Below are 17,682 nucleotides of genomic sequence, written 5' to 3' on the forward strand. Positions count from 1 at the left end.
TCCAGAGACCACCTGGATAGTTGTGCTGGTTGTGTTTTCAGGGAAAGATCTATTGATCAAGCTGAATTACTATTGAATAATATGTTGAGTAACGAAAATGATTGGACACTTCTTGAACCAACTCCTAAGCCAACTCCAAAGAAAAGGGGTATTCTATTTCCTAGTCCCGAAGATATGCAAGAGGCAAAGAAATCTATGAAACAAAAAGGTATTAAAGCTGAAGATGTTAAGAATTTACCACCTATTGAAGAGATACATGGTCTTGATAACCCGACACATGTAGTAAAGGTAAATTCTCTCTATAGATTTGATGAAGGTGATATTCCTCGTTATAAGTCTGCTAGCCAATGCTTAGATGAGTTTTATAATTTTATTGTTAAACAAGAAAACTTCAATGCTTATGTTGATAGACAATTGAAACGTAATGCTTATATGATTGTACACTTGAGTGATTATATGTCTAGAGTTAAGGGTGAACTTAAAATTATTAGTAAACATGCTTCTATGGTTACCACTCAAGTAGAACAAGTACTTAAGGCTCAGAATGATTTTCTCAATGAATTAGATAATAAGAAAAATGATAATGTTGTTAGATTTGTGACTAGAGGGGGTAAAATGACTCAAGAACCTTTGTATCCTGAGGGCCACCCTAAGAGAATTGAGCAAGATTCTTAGAAACTAATGTTGATGCACCTAGTTCTTCTAAGAAGATGAAAAAGAAAAATGATAGGACTTTGCATGTTTCTAGTGAACATGTTGTTGACACACCAGAGAATCCCAATTATATTTCTATTTCTGATACTGAAACACAATCTGGCAATGAACAAGAACCTAGTGATAATGTTAATGATGATGTTCATGTTGATGCTCAACCTAGCAATAACAATGATGTAGAGATTGAACCCGCTGTTGATCTTGATAACCCACAATCAAAGAATCAACGTTATGATAAGAGAGACTTCGTTGCTAGGAAGCACGGTAAAGAAAGAGAACCATGGGTTCAGAAACCCATGCCTTTTCCTCCTAAACCATCCAAGAAAAAGGATGATGAGGATTTTGAGCGCTTTGCTGAAATGATTAGACCTATCTTTTTGCGTATGCGTTTGACTGATATGCTTAAAATGAATCCTTTTGCTAAGTATATGAAAGATATTGTTACAAATAAAAGAAAGATACCGAAAGCTGAAATTTCCACCATGCTTGCTAATTATACTTTTAAGGGTGGAATACCTAAGAAACTAGGAGATCCAAGAGTACCAACTATACCATGCTCCATTAAAAGAAATGTTAAACTGCTTTATGTGATCTTGGAGCCGGTGTTAATGTTATGCCTCTCTCTTTATATCGTAGACTTGATTTGAATAAGTTGAAACCTACTGAAATATCTTTGCAAATGGCTGATAAATCAACTGCTATACCTGTCAGTATTTGTGAGGATGTGCCTGTTGTGGTTGCAAACGTTACTATTTTAACGGACTTCGTTATTCTTGATATTCCCGAGGACGATAGTATGTCTATTATTCTTGGTAGACCCTTTTTGAATACTGCAGGGGTTGTTATTGATTGCAATAAAGGCAATATCACTTTTCATGTTAATGGTAATGAGCATACGGTACACTTTCCGAGGAAACAACCTCAAGTCAACAGTATCAATTCCATTGGAAAAATTCCAACGATTACTATTGGAGGTTTTGAATTTCCTCTTCCTACTGTCAAGAAGAAGTATGATATTCTTATTGTTGGGGACATGCATATCCCCGTTGAGGTAACTTAGTGTTATTTGAAAATTCTCCGGCTTCATGTTATTCAGAAAGAGTTTGTTAACAAGACTTGATCAACCTTGTTAGTGGATTCCTTTTGATGAGCATGAGATGGATGAAGTTAGAAAGCACAACTCTCTGTACCCTCTTTTTACTTTCTGTTATTTAGATTAAATAAAGCAAAAAATAGTATTTTCTGTCTATTTTCTGAATTATCCTTGCAATAAAAATACACCGAAAATAAAAGTTCTCCAAATGTACTGAAAATTTTATATGACTTTGTCTAGAATATTTAAGAATTATTAGCACTCAGAACACACCAGGGGGACCCACCACGTGGCCACGAGTGTCCAGGGTGCGCCCCCTACCTCGTAGACCCCACATGTGCCCCCTCCACTTATTCTTGCACCCACACACTTCATCTTCCTCTAGAAAAAATCATCCACCAGCTCAAACTCGAGTTCTAGCTCATCTTGCTTCCATTTTCGATCTCCTAGCTCAAAGCTCCATTCACAAAACTGCTTTGGGGGATTGTTCTTCGGTATGTGACTCCTCCAACATCCAACTAGTTTTTGTTCTAGTGCTTTATTTATTGCAAGTTTTGCTGCTTATGTGACCCTGTTCTTGAGCTTGCATGTCAAATTTATGTGGTCAAAAGTAGTTTTATTGCATGATTTTGCCTCTCGGCACGTATGGGAGTAGTTGCTATCAATCTTGTTGAGTTTGATTCACTTTTATTTTGAGTCACTAAAAATTTCAGATATTTTTCAGAGGAAGAAATGTGTTTAGGAAAATGTACCAAGGTGGTTCCTCAAGGAAGCAAGGACCGAGGCTCGCGATACGTGAGCCGGGCAATGAAATACTAAGGGAAGCTCAAGTGCGGCCTTGTGAATGGCCGTGAGAGGAGTTCATGGTCCAGGCAGGCATCAAGGATGAATTTGACACGTATGTGCGTAACACTGATCTTGAGAGCTTCGTGTCAGATAAGTGCCGACAATACCTCTATCTAACTAATTCATTTGTGAGAAGGTTTAAATTCACATCCTCGGGCAATTCTTACACTGTTTTATTTGATCTTTATGATAAATCATATACCATGGACCTAGAAGAATTTAATACTGCTTGTAAACTCCCGCACCGGGGCAATGTTAGTGAACCTCGCAAATATGAATATAAAGACTTTCTTGCTAGTATCACTGTGGGGGAATCTAGAGAAATCACACAAGGTACCATAGGGAGCATTCATTTCCCTTCCATACATTATTTTGCTCTCTTCATAGGTAGATGCATTAACGGTAAAGATGAGGCTTGTCACATGTGCGTTCTAGACCTTAGTGTCCTCAAGAGTGCGGCATTAGGTGATAAACAATATAACTTGGGGGCTATTGTTGCATGTAGGTTGCATCACAACAGTATAAGTGGATATTTTTTTGGTGGAATTTATGCAACTCATGTAGCTAACTATCTTGATATACCAATACATGGAAATGATATTGAGTTGCCTCCTACTTATCTAGAGTATGATGCTTTGGTTCGCCACTAGTTTGTTGAGAGGAACGATCAGTTCCTCCAGTACCGACTAATCTTTGACAGATGGCACACCGTCCATGTTGCTCTCCCTGCTCCTACTTCCTTTGACTTTCAGGCAAAAAGGAGATATGTTATAACCAGGGAGGAGGCGAACGAGTACGAGAGGAGGATGGAGGCAGCTCGCCTCCAAGCTGCAGCTCGTCAGGCAGTAGCTGCTGCATCTTAGTACGACCCCAGCTACAACTTTGGATATCCACCAGGCCAACCGTGGCCATAGACCAACTTAGGCCAAAAGCCAAAGCTTGGGGGAGTACGTATTTCTCACTGACATTACATTCATGTTCACACACTCATTCCAGTTGTCGATGCTTATACTTTTTCATTGTACTATCCATGTTAGTTTATTTTCTTTTCCAGCATTCTTCTTGTGTGTTTGAAAAACCTTAAGAAAAACCAAAAAATTACTTGTAGCTTTTAGCTAGTTTACTTTCCATGCCTGTAGTAGTAGTAATTAAAAAGAAAATCCAAAAAGATTTCTCGTTCTTCTTTTTCTTGTTGGCAGCTTTCCCGTGTAAATGGTTTTATTTCCTTTCTTTTCTTTGGGGGTCGAGAGGAGAAGACCATGATGAAAATGTTGAGTGGCTCTCATATGCATTATTGTTGATCTAACCAAGAACCCATATTACCTTGTCTTCTCCTGTCTATTAAATGCTTGCAGATTCTAGCTTAGTCCAATGCACGTGCACTATTATTATTATCCACACCGTTCGGTTGTGCAAGTGAAAGGCAATAATGACAATATATGATGAACTGATAGAGATGAGAAAAGCTGGTATGAACTCGACCTATCTTTTTTTTGTAAATATGATTAGTTCATCGTTCCTGATTCATCCTACTATGAATGAAACATGTTTGCAATGACAATTAGAGATTTTAGTTGCTCATGCCATGCTTAATCAGCTAGGAGTTTATAATGGTTTACCTTGCGTGCCAACATGCTATTAAAATAGTTGTGATGTGGTATGATAGGGTGGTATCCTCCTTTGAACGATTCGAGTGGCCTGACTTGGCACATGTTCACGCATGTAGTTGAAACAAAACCAACATAGCCTCCACGATATTTATGTTCATGGTGAATTATATCCTACTCATGCTTGCACTCAGTGTTGATTAATTTTAATGCATGTTCATGACTGTTGTCGCTCTCTAGCTGGTCGCTTCCCAGTCTCTTTCTAGCCTTCACTTGTACTAAGCAGGAATACTGCTTGTGCATCCACCTCCATAAACCCCAAATGTTATTCCATATGAGTCCACCATACCTTCCTATATGCGGTATCTACCTGCCGTTCCAAGTAAATTTGTATGTGCCAAACTCTAAACCTTCAAATGAAATTCTGTTTTGCATGCTCAAATAGCTCATGTATCAACTAGGGCTGTCTATATCTTCTGTCGGGGTTGGGGTTCCGGCAAACCCTTAAGGTTCGAACACTAGGGTGCGCGCGAAGTCTATCCCTCCAACCAATCTACTCTCTAGCTTGCTAGGATCTCGCGGACGAACTCGACGAACTCACAACACAGATGGACACAGGGTTTATAATGGTTCGGGCCACCGTTGCGGTGTAACACCCTACTCGAGTGTGGTGGTGGTGGATTGCCTCTTGGCCTAATGATGAACAATACAAGGGAAGAACGGCCTCCTGAGGTTGAGGCATTCTTGGGCTCGGTGAGCTTGTGTGTCTCCTCGTCCCCTTCCACTGTGGTGGCTAGCCCTATTTATAGAGGCCCTGGTCCTCTTCCCAAATATCGAGCGGGAAGGGAGCCACAATGGCGGGCTAGTTTAAAGGGGGACAACTAGTACAAGCTATCCTGACAAAAGTAGTCTTCGCCTGCACAAAGTTCTGGTGGTGATGCTGCTCTGGGCTCCACGATGACCTCCGTCTTGCAGTCCTTGGTCTTGGTCTTGTTGCACCGAAATGGCAACCTTTGCCTGATGCCTCGGTACACCACGGCTGCGCTTGCCCCTTTGCACCAAAGAGGAAACAAGGATGCTGTGCGCGTTGGCGCCCGCCTGGTGTCGATCGTCACTGCTCACGTCACGAAAGCCTCGTGAGGTTCGCCCCGCCTTGATGTCTCCGCTCCTCGTGAGCCTGCCTAGCTAGGCCACCCCGGAGGAGGTCTTGCGTCATCCGCCTCACAAGGCTTGGCCCCTCGCGAGGGTCTTGAGTGCTTTGTTGGTGAAGATGGGCCGTACGGCCTGCTGGATCATCCACGCTGTGGGCCGCAGGAAGGCATGTCTGGGGACCCCCGTTCCCAGAACGCCGACAGTAGCCCCCGGGCCCAAGGTGTGCGCGGGCTTGGCTTCGCGGCGAAGCCAAAGGGTCAAGCTCGAAGCGCCGTAGGCCCCAAAAGCCTGCAGCCTCGATTGACACGTGCCGATTGATTGAACGTGGGCGTCTCCGCTTCCCCACGCTGCTTCGGTGACTGCACGACTTGACAAGTCCCTGCGACATGCAAGGGAAACCATCATTACCTGTGATTGTGGGAGACGCCGGTTGGCCTTCTCTTGCTATAAATGGGCAGGGGGGCGAAGCCCCCGTTTCCCATCCCTTCCTTGCTTGCTTCCTTCTTCTTGCTCCACTGCTTGCTCCAATGGCGCCCATCAGAAGATTCTCTGCCGAGGAGAAGGGGAAAGCCCCCCGGGATGCCCCGGAGCCACTCCCGCCGAAGAAGAGGTTGATCCATCGCCGTGATGAGGCGGCGTTGAAGGTGGTGGCGAGGCCTTTGTGCGAGCGTCCTCTGCCGGGGTACCCGCTACCCTTGTACGCCTTAGCCATAGGCTCAGGAGGACGAAGTGGCGAGCAGCGTCATCCTCACCGCACCCGGGGCCGCCGCGCCTCGGTGACGTGGCCGTCCACGCGGTGGACTCCTGGCACGAGCTGGTGCTGTGGACGCCGATGCCTCCGAACTCCTGGATCCGCTTCCCACGGTTCTTCTCCGACGTGATGCCGCTGAGGGGGCCTCTCGAGCTCTGGCTGCAGCATGCTGATTGTGGCGCTCCGGCGATCAGAGTGAAGATCGAAGCGGTTCCTATTGGCAAAATCTTCATGACTCGCGGCTGCGGCGAGATTGCGCGGATCTGTTGCGCGAGGGGTGCCCTCGCGATTCACTTCGAGTACGACGGCGCCTCCACGCTTCTCTTCCAGGTCTTTGACGCCGAGGGCCGCTGCCTGGAGTGCTGCTCTGGAGAGGAGCGCGAGGATGACGCGCGTTCCGCCCGCGACTACCCCAGCAGCAGCAGCCCTTGGGAATCCAGCAGTTCTCCCGAGCTCCAGGAGACCCCGGAGACGAGTGACGACAGCTACGTCCCCCCGAGCTCTCGCCGTGCCCAGGGCAAGGCCGCGGCTTCCGGCCGCCGCCGCTGATCTGGATGGGGTTGGCGCTGGCCTCCCGTGGCCCACTGTTGATGATGGCGTCCGCCACGGGAGGATGTAGATAGGACCCCCCAGCATCAGGTTTTGTTTCCTGCGAAGAATCATGAATCACCCCGTGGGGGCATGTAAGGATCCGCAATGCCTTTGTACCTATTTTCCTTGTTGTGAAAATTTGATGAACGCACGTCCCGTTAAGGCTTGGCCTCCCCTTTCTTTCTTCATGATAGCTTGTTGCTCTACGCCACCGGGTCCCGGTCCCAAGGCGGCTACAGCCGTCGCTGGTATGCCAGGTCGCGATGCCGTGGTCAAGGCCAGGAGGTGCACGGCCCGAGGTCCAGTAAGAGCCCCTGAGGCGCGATGCTTAGGAGGTCCCCCTTAGCGCCCAAGCGGCCATTGCAAGGAAAGAAAGGGAGATGACATGGCCGCAATGGGGTTGCGGCATGGGGTGAGCGACTATGGGGCCCGAATGTTTTGCTGATCTGAGGGCGAAACTTATCTTGATGACTTCGCGGTGATTCCCGACGTTGCGCTAGGGCTGCACGCCAACTTACGCGACATAGATAGGCCGGCCCGTGCGAGTTTTCCTTCTCCTGAGCTCCCCTTAATTCTCTACGTCCTCAGGTCCCGGCCCTCGAGCGAGCTCAGCCGCCGCTGGTATGCCAGGTCGTGACGCTGTGGTCAAGGCCAGGGGGTGAGGGCTGGAGCGCCAGTAAGAGCTCCTGAGTCACGATGCTCAGGAGCCCCCCTTTTAACGCGCAAGCGAGTCACGCGAGAGGAAAGGAGACTCGCGGTGCCACCTGCTATCCTTCTCGTGGGGTTCCTGTGAATAGGCACAAGGAGAAACATGGTTGGTCGTTACTGCCGCCTGCCTGCCGCTGGTTGGTCCGGATGAAGTGAAGGCACTGAGGGCCTGATGAGGTGACGTGCACGGCATGTGCCGCGAGTCAGAGCTCGACCACTCAGATTTGTCGGTCATGGCAGGGACGGACCCATGCACCAGCGCCGTGCTTGTGTAGGGGCCCCGTGGGGGGTGATGATCGAGTAGGTGATAGCAGTTGGCAGGTTAAGCATGAAGATCAGATCGACTAGGATAAATGCAGGAAGATACATGCCACTAGGTCTGGCCCGAGCGGCGTGGGCATGATGCAGCCCGAGGGGCGCCCCCATCAAGGTAAGCTAAAGACATAAGTAAAAAGGGGGACATTCCATAGGGACGGACCCACGCGGCCTCGAAATAGTGTAGCCCGAGGGGCGCTCCCAGCTTAGACAAACTTGGAAGATGTCACCTGGGTCTCTAGACGAAGTAGAGCCGGTGCAGCTGAAGCCACGCGTCGAAGGAATGACTCCTCATGATTCACCGGGACCCCGAGCGTCAGGAGGCTCTGGGAGCTCAGGAGGTTCCCTGAAGGGTGTCGCCATCTCCTCCCGAACGGCGTGGAACCTGGCCTCCTGAGCCACCTAGACTTGCCGCAGGTTGCGCTGATAGGATGACGCCGCGCTCGGCAAGCCGAAGGGCATGCGAACGTAGTTGTGCGGTGGACCCTCACAGCGGCCCGCGCGTGATGGCCAGAAGCGTTCCTGAGATGCTGCCCTGTTGAGCCCTGGGATGTCGATGCAGGCGCGCAGCTCAGCACCCTTGCCTGGGTGGTGAGCCACACTCTGTGAGAGGCTGTCGCCGCGCATGGCTCTTGCGTCTTGTAGCTCTTGGGTGGTCTTGGTGATGAACTCCTGGGTGGTGGGCATTCCTCGCCTCATGCTCTCCTGCAGAACACGTACCGCAAAGCACGCTTCCAAGTGGTGCCCAAGCGCCTCCCTCATGAGAGTGGCAAGGTCTAAGGCGCACCAGAAGAGAGCCCCCGAGCCTTTCCCAAGGAGCGTGCCGGGCGCGCTTTCCTATGCGGTGGAGGGAGGCAACCCTAGAGCGGGCGCCGATCCTGACGAGGCTCCTGATGCGACGCCATCTTCTTGGGGTCCTGCACGGCACGGTAGCTTCTTCTTGGGGATGGTCTCCGGAGGGCCCTCACTTCTGTAGTCAGTGTTGTCGATTGCTGCGGCTTGGAAGGCGCGCTCAAGGGAGCACACCGCATCCCTTTCTTCACATGGGACCGTGATGACCCCCCATTTCCTGGCATCTTGAGGACGTTGTAGCCCTGGTGAGTGACTGCCATGAACTTGGCCAGGGCTGGGTACCCGAGGATGGCGTTGTACGGCAGGCGGATGTGTGCGACGTTGAAGTCGATGAGCTCGGTGCAGTAATCTTGCGCTCCCCGAAGGTAACAGGCAGGCGGACCTGCCCTATGTTGGGGAACGTAGCAGAAATTCAAAATTTTCTACGCATCACCAAGATCAATCTATGGAGTAATCTAGCAATGAGGGAACGAGAGTGCATCTACATACCCTTGTAGATCGCTAAGCGGAAGCGTTCAAGTGAACGGGGTTGATGGAGTCGTACTCGTCATGATCCAAGGAAATGATACTTGACATTAGAAAAGCTTTAGCATATGAACTACACGATCTTTGTGCTAGGCTTAGGATTGGGTCTTGTCCATCACATCATTCTCCTAATGATGTGATCCCGTTATCAACGACATCCAATGTCCATGGTCAGGAAACCGTAACCATCTATTGATCAACGAGCTAGTCAACTAGAGGCTTACTAGGGACATGGTGTTGTCTATGTATCCACACATGTATATGAGTTTCCTATCAATACAATTCTAGCATGGATAATAAACAATTATCATGAACAATGAAATATATAATAATAACTAATTTATTATTGTCTCTAGGGCATATTTCCAACAGTCTCCCACTTGCACTAGAGTCAATAATCTAGTTCACATCGCCATGTGATTAACACTCACAGGTCACATCGCCATGTGACCAACATCCAAAGAGTTTACTAGAGTCACTAATCTATTTCACATCACTATGTGATTAATACTCAATGAGTTCTGGGTTTGATCATGTTATGCTTGTGAGAGAGGTTGTAGTCAATGGGTCTTGCCATATTCAGATCCCTATGTACTTCGCAAAACTTTATGTCATATCGTAGTGCTGCTACCACATTCCACTTGGAGCTATTACAAATTGTTGCTCCATTATACGTATCCGGTATCTCTACTCAGAGCTATCCGGATAGGTGTTAAGCTTGCATCGACGTAACTCTTTACATTGAACTCTTTATCACCTCCATAACCGAGAAACATTTCCTTATTCCTCTAAGGATAATTTTGACCGCTATCTGGTGATCTACTCCTAGATCACCTTTGTACCCTCTTGCCAGACATGTGGCAAGTCACACATCTGGTGCGGTACTCAGCATGACATACCGTATAGAGCCTATGACAAAAGCATAGGGGACGACCTTCGTCCTTCCTCTTTCTTCTGTCGTGGTCAATCTTCGAGTCTTACTCAACTTCACACCTTACAACTCAGGTGAGAACCCCTTCTTTGACTGATCTATTTTGAACTCTTTCAAAAACATGTCAAGGCGTGCGTTCTTTGAAAGTATTATCAGGCATCTTGATCTATTTCTATAGATCTTGATGCCCAATATGTAAGCAGCTTTATCCAGGTCTTCCTTTAAAAATCACTCATCAAACAACCGTTTATGCTTTCCAGAAATTCTACATTATTTCAGATCAACAATATGTCATCCACATATACTTATCAGAAATATTGTAGTGCTCCCACTCACTTTCTTGTAAATACAAGTTTCTAACAAACATTGTATAAACCTAAAAGCTTTGATTACTCCATCAAAGCATATATTCCGACTCCGAGATGCTTTCTCTAGTCCATAGAAGGATTGCTGGAGCCAGCATACCTTTTAGCATCCTTAGGATTGTCAAAACCTTTTATTTGTATCACATACAACTTTTCTTACAAAAACTGGTAAGAAAACTTGTTTTGACATCCATCTGTAAGATTTCATAATCGAAAAATACAGCTAATGCTAACATGATTCCGACGGACTTAAGCATCGCTATGGTGAGAAATTCTCATCGTAGTCAACTCCTTGAACTTGTGAAAAGACTCTTTACCACAAGTCGAGCTTCATAGACGGTAACATTACCGCCCACGTCCGTCTTCTTCTTAAAGATCCATTTATCTCAATGGCTTGCCGATCATCAGGCAAGTCCACCAAAGTCCATATATGGATCCTATCTCGGATTTCATGGCTTCTAACCATTTGTCGGAATACGGGCCCACCATCGCTTCTCCATAGCTCGTAGGTTCATTGTTGTCTAACAACATGATATCTAAGACAGGATTACCGTACCACTTAGGAGTAGTACATATCCTTGTCGACCTACGAGGTTCGATAGCAACTTGATCTGAAGCTTCATGATCACTATCATTAACTTCCTCTTCAACAGAGGTAGGTGCCACAGAAAACATCTTTCTGTGTTGCATCACTTTCTGGTTGAAGTAAAGGTCCGACAACCTCACCAAGTTCTATCTTCCTCCCACTCAATTCTTTTGAGAGAAACTCCTTCTCGAGAAAGGACCCATTCCTAGTGACAAACAATTTGCCCTCGGATCTGAGATAGAAGGTATACCCAACTGTCACCTTTGGGTATTCTATGAAGATGTGTTTGTACGCTTTGGGTTCGAGCTTCTCCGGCTGAAGCCTTAAGCATCGCAGCCCCAAACATTAAGAAACAACAACTTTGGTTTCTTGCCAAACCAATGTTCATACGATGTCGTCTCAACGGACTTAGATGGTGTCCTATCTAAAGTGAATGCAGCTGTCTCTAACACATAACCTCAAAATGAAAGCGGTAGATCGGTAAGAGACATCATAGATCGCACTATATCTCATAAGGTTCGATTACGACGTCCGGACACACCATTACCCTGTGGTGTTCTAGGTGGCTTCAACTGTGAAATAATACCACAATGTCTTAAGTGTTTGCCAAACTCATAACTCAAAAATTCTCATTGATCAGATCATAGGAATTTGATTTTCTTGTTATGATGATTCTTAACTTCACTCTGAAATCGCTTGAACTTTTCAAATGTTTCAGACTTGTGCTTCATTAAGTAAATATACCTATATCTACTCAAATCGTCAGTGAAGATGAGAAAATAGCGATATCCACCGCGCGCTTCAATTCTCATTGGATCACATGCATCAGCATGTATGATTTCCAACAAGTTACTTGCCCGTTTCATTGTATGTGAAAACGGGGTCTTAGTCATCCTGCCCATGAGGCATGGCTTGCATGCGTCAAGCGATTCAAAATCAAGTGACTCCAAACATCCATCGATATGGAGTTTCTTCATGCATCTTACGCCAATATGACCTAAGCGGCAGTGCCACAAGAAAGTGGTACTATCATTATTAACTCTACATCCTTTGGCGTGAACATGTGTATTACCACGACCGAGATTCAATGAGCCATTCACATAGGGTGCATGACCATGAAAGGTATTATTCATGTAAACAGAATAACCATTATTCTCTAATTTAAATGAATAATCGTATTGCAATGAACATGATCTAATCATATTCATGCTCAACGTAGACACCTGATAACATTTATCTAGGTTCAATACTAATCCCGAAGGCAGATGGAGCGTGCGATGGTGATCTCATCAACTTTGGAAACACTTCCAACACACATCGTCACCTCGCCCTTAGCCAGTCTCCGTTTAGTCCGTAGCTTTTGCTTCAAGTCACCAATAATAGCAACTGAACCGGTATCCAATACCCGGGTGCTACCAGGAGTACTAGCGAGGTACACATTAATAACACGTATATACTTTGTTGAAGTTGCCAGCCTTCTTATCTACCATGCATTTGGGGTAATTCTGCTACCAGTGACCGTTCCCCTTACAATAGAAGCACTTAGTCTCGGGTTTGGGTTCAACCTTGGGTTCCTTCACTGGAGCGGCAACTGATTTGCCATCCATGAAGTTTCCCTTCTAGCCCTTGCCCTTCTTGAAACCAGTGGTCTTGTTAAACCATCAACACTTGATGCTCCTTCTTGATTTCTACCTTTTGCGGTCTTAAGCACCGCGGACAGCTCCGGGATCAACTCCATCCCTTGCATGTCATAGTTCATCACGAAGATCTAGTAGCTGAGTGATAGTGACTAGAGAACTCTATCAATCACTATCTTATCTGGAAGTTTAACTCCCACTTGATTTAAGTGATTATAGTACCTAGACATTCTGAGCACATGCTCACTAGCTGAGCTATTCTCCTCCATCTTGTTGGCAAGATAACTTGTCAGAGGTCTCACACCTCTCAACACGGTCATGAGCCTGAAATCCCAATTTCAGCTCTTGGAACATCTCATATGTTCTCTGGTGTTCAAAACGTCATTGGAATCCCGATTCTAAGCCGTAAAGTATGGTGCACTAAACTATCAAGTAGTCATCAGGACGTGTCTGTCAGGTGTTCACAACATCCATAGACGACGTTGTAGGGGTTTGCACATCGAGCGGTGCATCAAAGACGTAAGCCTTCTGTGTAGTAGTGAGGGCACTCCTCGGACTACGGACCCAGTCCGCATCATTGCTTACAATATCTTTCAACTTAATCTTTCTCTAGGAACGTATTGAAATAGGGAGCTACAATATGAGCTATTTATCTACAACATATTTGCAAAGACAATTTAGACTATGTTCATGATAATTGAGTTCATCTAATGAACTCCCACTCAGATAGACATCCCTCTAGTCATCTAAGTGAAACATGATCCGAGTCAACTAGGCCATGTCCGATCATCACGTGAGACGGACTAGTCAACATCGGTGAACATCTTCATGTTGATCGTATCTTCTATATGGCTCATGCTCAACCTTTCGGTCTTCTGTGTTCCGAGGCCATGTCTGTACATGCTAGGCTCGTCAAGTCAACCTAAGTGTTTTTGCTGTGTAAATCTGGCTTACACCCGTTGTATTCGAACGTTAGAATCTATCACACCTGATCATCACGTGGTGCTTCAAAAGGACGAACCTTCGCAATGGTGCACAGTTAGCAGGAACACTTTTCTTGAAATTTTAGTGAGGGATCATCTTATTTAAGCTACCATCGTTCTAAGCAAATAAGATGTAAAACATGATAAACATCACATGCAATCAAATAGTGACATGATATGGCCAATATCATTTTGCTCCTTTTGATCTCCATCTTCGGGGTTCCATGATCATCGTTGTCACCGGCACGACACCATGATCTCCATCATCATGATCTCCATCATCGTGTCTTCTTGAAGTTGTCTCGTCATCTATTACTTATACCACTATGGCTAACGCTTTAGCAATAAAGTAAAGTAATTACATGACGTTTATGTTGACACATAGGTCATAAATAAATTAAGACAACTCCTATGGCTCCTGCCGGTTGTCATACTCATCGACATGCAAGTCGTGATTCCTATTACAAGAACATGATCAATCTCATACATCACATATATCATTCATCAAATCCTTTTGGCCATATCACATCACAAGACATATGCTGCAAAAACAAGTTAGACGTCCTCTAATTGTTGTTGCAAGTTTTTACGTGGCTGCTATAGGTTTCTAGCAAGAACGTTTCTTACCTACGCGAAAACCACAACGTGATATGCCAATTTCTATTTACCCTTCATAAGGACCCTTTTCATCGAATCCGATCCGACTAAAGTGGGAGAGACACACACCCGCTAGCCACCTTATGCAACTAGTGCATGTCAGTCGGTGGAACCAGTCTCACATAAGAGTACGTGTAAGGTCGGTCCGGGCCGCTTCATCCCACGATGTCGCCGAATCAAGATAAGACTAGTAATGGCAAGATAATTGACAATATCGACGCCCACAACTACTTTGTGTTCTACTCGTGCATAGTAACTACGCATAGACCTAGCTCATGATGCCACTATTGGGGAACGTAGCAGAAATTCAAAATTTTCTACGCATCACCAAGATCAATCTATGGAGTAATCTAGCAACGAGGGAAGGAGAGTGCATCTACATACCCTTGTAGATCGCTAAGCGGAAGCGTTCAAGTGAACGGGGTTGATGGAGTCGTACTCGTCATGATCCAAATCACCGATGATCCTAGTGCCGAACGGACGGCACCTCCGTGTTCAACACACGTACAACCCGGTGACGTCTCCTACGCCTTGATCCAGCAAGGGGAGAAGGAGAGGTTGGGGAAGACTCCATCCAGCAGCAGCACGACGGCGTGGTGGTGGAGGAGGAGCGTGGTACTTCAGCAGGGCTTCGCCAAGCACCGCAAGAGACGAGGAGGGAGAGGGGTAGGGCTGCGCCAAGAAGGAGATGTTCTCGTGTCTATGGCAGCCCAAAACCCCCACTATATATAGGGGAAAGGGAGGGGCTGCACCCCCACCTAGGTTTCCACCCCTAGGGGTGGCGGCCAGCCCTAGATCCCATCTAGGGGGTGGCCAAGGGGGGAGAGAGGGGGGCGCACCACTAGGTGGGCCTTAGGCCCATCTGAGCCTAGGGTTTCCCCCTTTTCCCTTCTCTCTTCGCCTTGGGCCCTGGTGGGGGGGCGCACCAGCCCACCTGGGGCTGGTCCCCCTTCACACTTGGCCCACGCAGCCCTCTGGGGCAGGTAGCCCCACCTGGTGGACCCCGGGACCCTCCCGGTGGTCCCGGTACGTTACCGATAGCACCCGAAACTTTTCCGGTGACCAAAACAGGACTTCCCATATATAAATCTTTACCTCCGGACCATTCCGGAACTCCTCGTGATGTCTGGGATCTCATCCGAGACTCCGAACAACATTCGGTAACCACGTATATCTATTCCCTATAACCCTAGCATCATCGAACCTTAAGTGTGTAGACCCTACGGGATCGGGAACCATGCAGACATGACTGAGACACCTCTCCGGCCAATAACCAACAGCGGGATCTGGATACCCATGTTGGCTCCCACATGTTCCACGATGATCTCATCGGATGAACCATGATGTCGAGGATTCAATCAATCTCGTATTCAATTCCCTTTGTCTAGCGGTATGATACTTGCCCGAGATTCGATCGTCGGTATCCTGATACCTTGTTCAATCTCGTTACCGGCAAGTCTATTTACTCGTTCCGTAACACATCATCCCGTGATCAACTCCTTGGTCACATTGTGCACATTATGATGATGTCCTACCGAGTGGGCCCAGAGATACCTCTCCGTTTACACGGAGTGACAAATCCCAGTCTCGATTCGTGCCAACCCAACAGACATTTTCGGAGATACCTGTAGTGTACCTTTATAGCCACCCAGTTACGTTGTGACGTTTGGCACACCCAAAGCACTCCTACGGTATCCGGGAGTTGCACAATCTCATGGTCTAAGGAAATGATACTTGACATTAGAAAAGCTTTAGCATATGAACTACACGATCTTTGTGCTAGGCTTAGGATTAGGTCTTGTCCATCACATCATTCTCCTAATAATGTGATCCCGTTATCAACGACATCCAATGTCCATGGTCAGGAAACCGTAACCATCTATTGATCAACGAGCTAGTCAACTAGAGGCTTACTAGGGACATGGTGTTGTCTATGTATCCACACATGTATATGAGTTTCCTATCAATACAATTCTAGCATGGATAAGAAACAATTATCATGAACAATGAAATATATAATAATAACTAATTTATTATTGTCTCTAGGGCATATTTCCAACACCCTATTGGTGTGGTGGAACCGTCAGTCACTCCTGAGAAAGGCTTGGTTGGCTGGAGCTTCTCATAGGGCACTTGGAGGCTGTCGAATGTGTCGGCGGATAGGACGTTGAGCCCTGTGCCGCCGTCGATGAGAGTCTTGGTAACTTGCACATTGCTGATGACTAGGGAGCACAGCATAGGGAGTGTGCCAGCGGCGGCTGTGCACTTGAGCTGGTCGGCCGAGCTGAAGGTGATGGCGCATTGGGACCACCGGAGCGGGCGCGTGGCCTCGAGCTTGGGGATCGCTGCATTTACTTCACGAGCGAACTGTTTGAAGATGCGCTGAGAGGCTGGGGCCTGAGCGCCGCCTAGGATGCAAGCGACCGCGTGCGGCTCCTGGAAGCCCCCAGCCCCCTCGTCCTGGTGACGGTCGTCGTTCCTCCTTGGTGGCGGCAATGGGGGAAGACCGGCGTTGCCCTGGGGGCGATCCTCGCGAGGTGGGTCCCTCCAAGCACCCTCGCGAGGTTGATCCTGCCAGCGGTCCTCGCGAGGCCGATCGCGCCACTCCTGGCGCGGGCCACGGTCTTCCCAGCGTCCGCCTCTGCATCCTCCTCCGCGCCCGTAGCCCCGGTCGCTGTGCTCGGGGCGTCGGCCGAAGCGTCCTTCTCGCATAGCTCTGACCTCTTGACAGTCACTGGTGTTGTGGGTGTTCAGGTTGTGGAAGGCGCAGAAGGGCCGACCGTTCTTGGATGACTCGGGCTGATCTCTGCCTCGCTTGGTTTCGGGCTTCGCTGCGAGCACGACTGCCTCTTTGCGCTTCACGTCCTTGGCCTTGGCCTTCTTTTCCTCCACTCCTGCAGCTGGCAGCTCTAGGAGAGAGAGGCACCCCTCCTCAGCTCTTGCGCACCTGGTCGCTAGGTTGAACAGCTCCTGAGATGTGCAGAGCTCCTCATGGATGGCCAGCTCTTCCTTCATCTTGATGTCACGGACGCCGTCAGAAAACGCAGAGATGATGGCCTCGTCCGAGACCTTCGGAATCTTGAGGCGGGTGCTGTTGAAGCGCTGGATGTATTTCTAGAGGATCTCTCCTGGCTGTTGCTTGATGCGGCGTAGGTCGCCCGTGACCGGTGGGCGGTCACGAGTGCCCTGGAAGTTGGCAACGAAGCGGTCGCGCATCTCGTCCCAGGAGGAGATCAAGCCATGCTGCAGGTTCAGGAGCCAGGAGCGGGCCCCATCCTTGAGAGCCATGGGAAACCAGTTCGCCATGACCTTCTCGTCGCCGTTGGCCGCTTCGATGCTCAACTCATAGAGCTGCAGGAACTCTGCGGG

Source organism: Triticum urartu, chromosome 2A, assembly GCF_056163025.1.
Source record: "Triticum urartu cultivar PI428250 chromosome 2A, HENAU_Tu73, whole genome shotgun sequence".
Taxonomy (NCBI): Eukaryota; Viridiplantae; Streptophyta; class Magnoliopsida; order Poales; family Poaceae; genus Triticum; species Triticum urartu.